The sequence below is a fragment of the Lepidochelys kempii genome, chromosome 14 (assembly GCF_965140285.1).
Source record: "Lepidochelys kempii isolate rLepKem1 chromosome 14, rLepKem1.hap1, whole genome shotgun sequence".
NCBI classification, from domain to species: domain Eukaryota; kingdom Metazoa; phylum Chordata; order Testudines; family Cheloniidae; genus Lepidochelys; species Lepidochelys kempii.
This window is the reverse complement of record NC_136393.1, coordinates 35,362,713-35,371,108: the sequence shown is the minus strand read 5'-3', so window position 1 is coordinate 35,371,108 and position 8,396 is coordinate 35,362,713.

The following is an 8,396-nucleotide window of genomic DNA, read 5'->3' as shown; positions in this document are numbered from 1 at the left end:
AAAAATAACCATTGCTGAGATGGTGGAAACACTATAAAGATCTAGGTCATCTGGCAAGGCCTACCAATGCAAATCCTTGCTAGGAGTTTTGTGTAGTGGCCGGGGATTGATACATACAGTGAAAGCTTTGTTATCTGGCACTTTATCAACTGCAAAGCTCTATTAACCGGTATTTCTGATCTCTCCCAATAGAAATCTTCAGTCTAGTAACCGGGACTAGTTTATTGCCCAGGAGGTTATGCAATTGCACATCCTGCACTCTACTTTTATGCAAAAGAAGCAGAAGACAAGTCAGCAAGCAGATATCAGGAATTTATTCAAAAAAGCAGCTTCCAGGGTGTGTCATAGGGTCATTACAGATTCAGCCCAATCTCCTACACCTTCCACATGTACAGTGATAATTGATGTTGATAATGCTGACCGTGAGGCACTGCAAGATCCTGAAGTGCCTTCTGAATCATCAAGGAAAGATTAAATTATGTTCAGTATAGCTTTAGTGTTCAGTGTATTTTTAGTGATCTGGGTGTATGCATTGCACTGCTCATAGTGATATGTAGTGTCATAAGATAACCTTCTGTATAGAAAACTTTCCCTGTCTACACCTAAGTGCTTCAAAAAACCAAGCACTCTGCAGTGCAGTACTATCTGTATACTCTTTTATACTTTATTCATTTTATTGTATTCTAATTCTTTGAAAATTGGCATTCCATTGGTAAGTATAACACTTAGTTCACTGGAAGTTTTGATTAACCAGCACCCCCATTCTCCCAACATGCCGGATAACATAGCTTTTACTGTAAATGGCAAAACAATGCAAACCTTGTAAGCGAAACATAACACACTCTTGAACATGATCCTTGGGAATAGTCCACTACTGTGTGACAGTGAATCCACAGAGACTGTGCTGGGCTACTTGGGAGATATGTTTTTGGTAGCAATAGATGCCCATTCTAAGTGGCTGGAAATATTCTGTTTGAATTCAGTTTGTTCGGCTCAGATGGTAGAAATTTTAAGACTGTTATAGTTGTCGAGGACAGAAGGTCCTGAGCAGATTGTAAGTGACAATAGAACCAATTAAAGAACATAAGAACGGCCATACTGGGTCAGACCAAAGGTCCATCTAGCCCAGTATCCTGTCCTCTGATAGTGGCCAATGCCAGGTGCCCCAGAGGGAATGAACAGAACAGGTGATCAAGTGAGTCATCCCCTGTCACCCATTCCCAGCTTCTGGAAAACAGAGGCTAGGGACACCATTCCTGACCATTCTGGCTAATAGCCATTAATGGACCTGACCTTCAAGAACTTACCTAGTTCTTTTTTGACCCCTGTTATAGTCTTGGCCTTCACAACATCCTCTGGCAAGGAGTTCCACAGGTTGACTGTGCGTTGTGTGAAAAAATACTGCCTTTTGTTTCTTTTAAACCTGCTGCCTATTAATTTTATTTGGTGACCCCTAATTCTTGTGTTATGAGAAGGTGTAAATAACACTTCCTTATTTACTTTCTCCACATCCAGTCATGATTTTATAGACCTCTATCAGATCCCCCCCTTAGTTGTCTCTTTTCCAAGCTGAAATGTCCCAGTCTTATTCTTTCCTCATACGGCAGCTGTTCCATACCCCTAATTCATATCCAAAGAGTTTAAAGTGTATGTCAGATAAATAGTATCAGACATATCACATCAGCGCTTCACCATCTTGCCACACAGGGATTACCGGAATGGTTTATCCAGCCATTCAAGCAAGTGATTTGGGTTATGCCTCTGGATAAAGGTAACTTACAACACAAGACTGTGAATTTTCCCTTGGCCTATAGAAATGCAATAAGTACTGCAACAAATCAAACTTGAGTGATGTTGCTGATGAGACATCATTTAATGTCTGGACTGGACTTGTTAAAGCCCGAGGGACATTTATAAGATACCGTCTGATCAACTGGGGGCAAAAAGTCATCCTGGATTGCGCAGTTTTCATGTGTGAAAAAGTGTCTTAGTAAGAGACTACAGAGATAATTTATGGAAGCCTGAAGTCACTGACCAGCGCACTGTCTAGTGGGTAGAAGTGGCACCAAACAGGTCATGGAGAAGATATCAGCACCAGGTTTTTAGCACACATTCCCCAGGATGTCCTACCCCAGTGATGCCTGTTGAAAATAGCCCACCTATGATACAGCCGCAGCCACAGACTCGTGATAGCACCAGTGAGTCTCACGTCCCAGTTTCTACTACAAGTGACCCTAACATTACACAGCAGGAAGGTGTTGCTGATACAGCTCTCCAGAAAACACAGGTTTCAGAGTAGCAGCCGTGTTCGTCTGTATTCGCAAAAAGAAAAGGAGGACTTGTGGCACCTTAGAGACTAACCAATTTATTAGAGCATGAGCTTTCGTGAGCTACAGCTCACTTCCTCAGATGCATATCGTGGAAACTGCAGCAGGCTTTATATATACACAGAGAATATGAAACAATACCTCCTCCCACCAGAAAACACAGGCACTGTTCCAGAGGCTGTCGTGTTGCCTGTGAAACGTCATCTAGACAAGGAAGTCATAAACCACCCCTCAGACTGAATTTGTAGCATGTTGTATATCGAGTGATAGCAGGAGTGAGAATACATTTTGTAACTTTTCTATAATATTATGTTAAGGGAGGAGGAGAATATACTGTAGGTGATTCCTTTAAATGGTTTGTGAGCCCTCGAGTGGCGCTCACAGTGTTCTATGCTTTAGGAGCAGTCAGAAACCACTTGGAGCAGCAGTGTGTGTGTAACTGGGCCTTTCCTGTTTGGATAGATTTAGTTAACAATGGTTACTGGGGACACCCCACTGTGCCCCTGCGGTTTCTCCATGCGCAAAGGCTCCAAAACAGCCCAGGAGGAGGGGGAGGAAGGCCCTGTGGGAGGCCTCCTGGTTCCAGTCTTTTCTCTGCCTGACGAGAAGAAGGGATCTGATCAGTGATCTGCCACCACTGGACTATAGAGCAATTCTCACGTTTTCTTTGGCCTCATTGATTGAATTAAAGTGGAACAACTTCCGTAGGAGACGACCTCCCCCCCTCATCAGAATATCCCATAGCCTGGTGGTTAGAGCTCTTACCTGAGCAGTAGCCGATCCCTTCTTATCACTAGATAGAAGGGGGACTTGAACCTCTGTCTCCTAGGTGAGTGCCCTAACCACTGGGCTAAAGGGACAGCATCTTCTTGATTGCTCCCTGCAGGCGCATGCCTGTCTCTCCCAAGCTCACGCATCGCTCTGGGGCTGAGGCGCCTGGACACACAGAGAGCAGCGGCAGCAGTGTGCATGCCCAGAGGGAACTTGTACAGCAAAAAGCTAGGTGCCGAGTGAGTTTAGGCACCTACAGGGTTGGGCAGCAGTTGAATAGGGGTTTTGTGGATTGCAGCGGCTTCTAAAAATGGGATTTAGGCATCTAAATCTGCAGGTTAGGAGCCTAAATACCTCTGTAGATCTAAGTCTGACTCTCTGCCCCACTTCCCCCCCCCCCACACACACACACCAGAGACATCCCCACAGGAATAGAAGTCTCAGCCGGGATACTTCTGTAAAATGCACCCTGTTCACTGGCTCCCCTGAACCCAAGCTCTCTGCATTTCCTGCACTCAGAGCGTTGATTTTTATGACTGGATCTCAACATCTCTCATGGAGCGCCTGCACTTTTCTACCAGCTTTAAAAAGCTGGCCTGTTGCTGGTTCCTAGGCAGTGGGGGAAGTTTTGCTTTTATTTCCTGGTTTTAATTAATAAAGTAGAATTTAGTTTGTCAAACTCCCGGAGTTGTCGATGTTGGATAATGAGCAAAAATGGCCCTTAATAGAGTTGGCAGGTTCCTGGGAAGTCTCTTTGGTGCTTTATTTCCCCAACCCTGGAACCCATCCACTGCAGATCCCCAGAACAGGAGCAGGGGATTGTTAACAGTAGCCCTGTAAATACAAATGTTGGGCTGCCTGCTGCCTCCGTGGCTGGCTTTGCAGGCCCCAGATATGCCTTAGTGCATATTAGCTGGCTGTGGGGAAAGAGCTCTGAGGTAGGGAACGTGGGGACTCAGTGGAAAGCACTGGTCCTGATTGTCTCTCCAGGTTGTTGGGCTGAAGATGGAGGGTTTATGACAAAACCCAGTGTTACATTAATGTTTGTTAATTACAAGGACAACATTTGTGATTTTACATCAACATGGGATATTTAAATAGAAAAATGTGCAAATGTTTTGTGAAAATATTAATAAATAGAAAAGGATTGAAATCTGGGTGGGGATTTTTATATAAAAATTCAATAACTGAGAAAAGGGAAAATATCTGATGGCTATTACAGTAACATTTGATTCTTGGAGAGACGCACTAGAGATGGAGAGGCTATCTCCGGATTAAATCATTGTAAAGAGCAGCAATATCAGAGCATTGATATCAGTATTACCTACACACACCACTAAAGAATGTTATTAAGGTTGCTCAGGCAAGCACTCATAGCTGGGATGGGGCAGCAGAGGGCAGTGGTACTTCTGCCCCCTGGTACATATGCATTAATGCAGTCTAGCGACAGGAACAGATTCTGCACTGTTCATTAATGCATGACCTTGCCTCACCCAGTCCTTTGGCCTGGAAGACCACTGCACTCCCCAGAGCAGGATTCTTAAATTAAGAATAAATGCCCCCCTCTCCCCTGTGTCACCCACTCTTCTCCTCTCCCTGTTATTTCCCTAACTCCCTGTCTCTCTCCTCTTGAGCTGGGAGACTGGGTCCTCTCTCCTCCTGGAGCTGGATCAGTTCTTGCAGGCGCTCAGGGGAGCAGAGCCCCGGGGCGTCAGTGAGGGCAGCAGCTCTGCGATTTTATATACACAGAGAACATGAAACAATGGGTGTTACCATACACACTGTAACGAGAGTGATCAGGCAAGGTGAGCTATTATAAAACCCATTGTTTCATGTTCTCTGTGTATATAAAATCTCCCCACTGTATTTTTCACTACATGCATCCGATGAAGTGAGCTGTAGCTCACGAAAGCTCATGCTCAAATAAATGTGTTAGTCTCTAAGGTGCCACAAGGACTCCTTTTCTTTTTGCGGATACAGACTAACACGGCTGCTACTCTGAAACCTGTCGTTATATCCAGGGTTGACAGTTTGGTTCAATGGCTCTCAGCACCCTGACTACAAATTGTTCCAACGCCCCTGGAGAGGAGGGGCCGCTGGTGTAGAGTCACTTCCCAGCCCAGCCCCAGCCCTTTCTCCCGGGTCTCTCCCCTCACCTGCAGGCTCCGGCTCAGCCTGGGCGGGGTTCATACATCACAAAAGAAGCAGCAGCAAATAAAGCTGAGCAGATGCTCTGCTGATCCCTTGGCACTAACCAGAGCCCTTTAGTGGCCATAGAGATGCTGCTGTGCAGCTGTTAACACAGCTGAGATTGTTTCTCAGCTGCATTCAGTTCATTCATTGCTGTCACTAGTAGGGTGACCAGCTGGCCCGTTTTTTGGGACTTTTTCTTATATAGGTACCTATTACCCCCCACCCCCGTCCCGTTTTTTTCACAGTTGCTTTGTGGTCATCCTAGTCACTAGGGCTCTTTGTTAATTATTGCTAAGGCTGAGGAGGCTGCTCGTGCTCAGGATATTGGGGGTTGAGTTTCCTGGCTCAGATGCTGCTGTGTCCTCCATTGAGATCTGAGCTCCCCCCCAGGGCAGCTGTTTCAGGGACAGACCTTCATTAACGCTTCCTCTGTGTCCAGCCCAGGTGGGAACTTTCCCCTGGGGCAGCCCCGGGCTCTGCCAACACCAGCCCCTGAGCCGTAGCCTGCAGGTGAGGGGAGAGACCTGGGGGAAAGGACTGGGGCTGGGCAGGAAAGTGACTATGCATAAACCGCAGGAGCACCATTAAGGGGAGGGGGGGTTCCTTCTTCGTAAGCCTCCCGCACAAAACTGCTCACTTTTATTTTCAGCTAAGCTATTACCAGCAGGACAGTGGGGTGGGAGGAGGTATTGTTTCATATTCTCTGTGTATATATAAAGCCTGCTGCAGTTTCCACGATATGCATCTGAGGAAGTGAGCTGTAGCTCACGAAAGCTCATGCTCAAATAAATTGGTTAGTCTCTAAGGTGCCACAAGTACTCCTTTTCTTTTTGCGAATACAGACTAACACGGCTGTTACTCTGAAACCTTTATTTTCAGTGTAACAGTCAGTGCTTCCCTTAGACGTTTCAGTTGCTCCTGATGGAAATCAGAGGAAGATACTGGCCATACCTCTGCTTCTCACTCAGCAAACAAAATGTTTTCTTTCTAGGATTAGTCTTTGTACCCTGGGAATTTTTTTTTCTTAATAACATCTAAGATTTAGTGTCATATTATATTTTCATTAGGAACAGTTAAGAATCATCCGGTTGGGTCACTGTAGATACATACTCAGGATTTCTATATTACCTTATAAAACTGAACATTTTCCAGAGGTTAAAACAGGCTTTAAGCTCAGTAAATGCAAGATCAATTTTTAAGTTCATTTTTATGTTTTGAATCCTTACATCTTTAGTACCTTGAACTAGAGTGTGTTTTCATTTGTGCTGGAGAAATATCAAATGCATTGTTTAAATAGATTACAATGTTAAGACTTTATTTCTTATTATTGAATAACATAATTGGAAAAGAAAACAGGTTGCCATTGGAAAAGGGTGATAATATTTTATCTACTGGAAATACACCTTCAGATGTATTACAGCTGATAGGAAATCCATGTTCGCCAATCTATTGTAATCTTTTCTTTCCAATGATCACTTTAAAAGCTTTTTGGCTTTTCCTTTTTTTTTAAGCTAGTGCCACAATGAATTTCTTCTCTAGTTTGTTAGTTATTCCATGTTTCAGAAGAATGTTTGAGGGGAAACTCAACTACTTTAGACTTCATAACTTTTTGATGAGAAATGAGATACAAATTAAGACTGCATATATTTGCTTGAGTATAATTTTCCAAATGGTAATATAATTAAAATTAAAAAGTATGTGAGTGTTTGAGGGTGATTGGTGTGATGTTGTAAGGACAATGATATTGAGCAAATATTCAGCATGAATTTTATTTACCCATTAAAGTTATTAGTTCTTGTATTAAGGCTCCAAAACTGATAGAGGAAAGTAAAAGAAAAGTAACACACATTGGAAAACATAATCCCACCTACACAAAAACAAAATGATGGGGTCCAAATTAGCTGTTACCACTCAAGAAAGCGATGTTGGAGTCATTGTGGATAGTTCTCTGAACATATCCACACAATGCGCAGCAGCCATCAAAAAAGCGAACAGAAAGTTGGAAATCATTAAGAAGGGGATAGATAATAAGACAGCAAATATGATATTGCCTCTCTATAAATCCAGGGTACGCCCACATCTTGAATACTGCATGCAGATGTGGTCACCCCCTCTGAAAAAAGATATATTGGAATTGGAAAATGTTCAGATAAGAGCAACAAAAATGATTAAGGGTATGGAACAGCTTCCATACGAGGAGAGATTAATGAGACTGGGACTTTTCAGCTCGGAAAAGAGACGACTAAGGGGGGATAGGAGAGAGGTCTATAAAACGTTGACTGGGAGCAGAGTAAGTAAATAAGGAAATCATATTTATTCCTTCTCATCACACAAGAACTAGGGGTCACCCAATGAAATTACTGGGCAGCAGGTTTAACACAAACAAAAGGAAGTATTTCTTCACACAAAGCATAGTCAGCCCATGGGACTAGTTGCCAGGAGATATTGTCAAGGCCAAAAACTATAATAGGGTTCAAAAAAGACCTAGATCAGTTCATGGAGGATGGATCCATCAATGGCTATTAGCCAGGATGGGCAGGGTTGGTGTCCCCAGCCTGTTTGCCAGAAGTTGGGAGTGGACAACCCGGGATGGATCACTTGAAGATTGCCTGTTCTGTTTGTTCCCTCTGAAGCACCAGGCACTGGCGGAAGACAGGATACTGGGCTAGATGGACCTTTGGTCTCACCCAGTATGGCCGTTCTTATGAAACCTCAAGGCTTGGGATTGAGAATATTTTACTGCATTATCTCCTGATTGTTCTAAACTTACATATAAAATTAAAATATGGCTTTAACTGGTGTTTGTATATATATTTTTCTTTATATAGGAATCAGATACAGTGCTCCTGGCAGGTAATTTCTAGGCTATCATCTGCCAAAAGAAATAGAGTTTTCAGGTGCCTAAGTAGCTCCTGGAATCATGGTTAAAGTTCCTCTTCCCCTCAACCCCCCCCCCCCCCATTCTGAAATGGCATCACTGACAATGACAGTAAATTTGTAGGTCCATTTATCACAACAGTTACCATAGAGGGAGCAAGAGCATCAGAGAAACCACTAGGAACCTGGGAGTGGGAGCAGGCATTTGGTGGGAAACGATGACCTGGG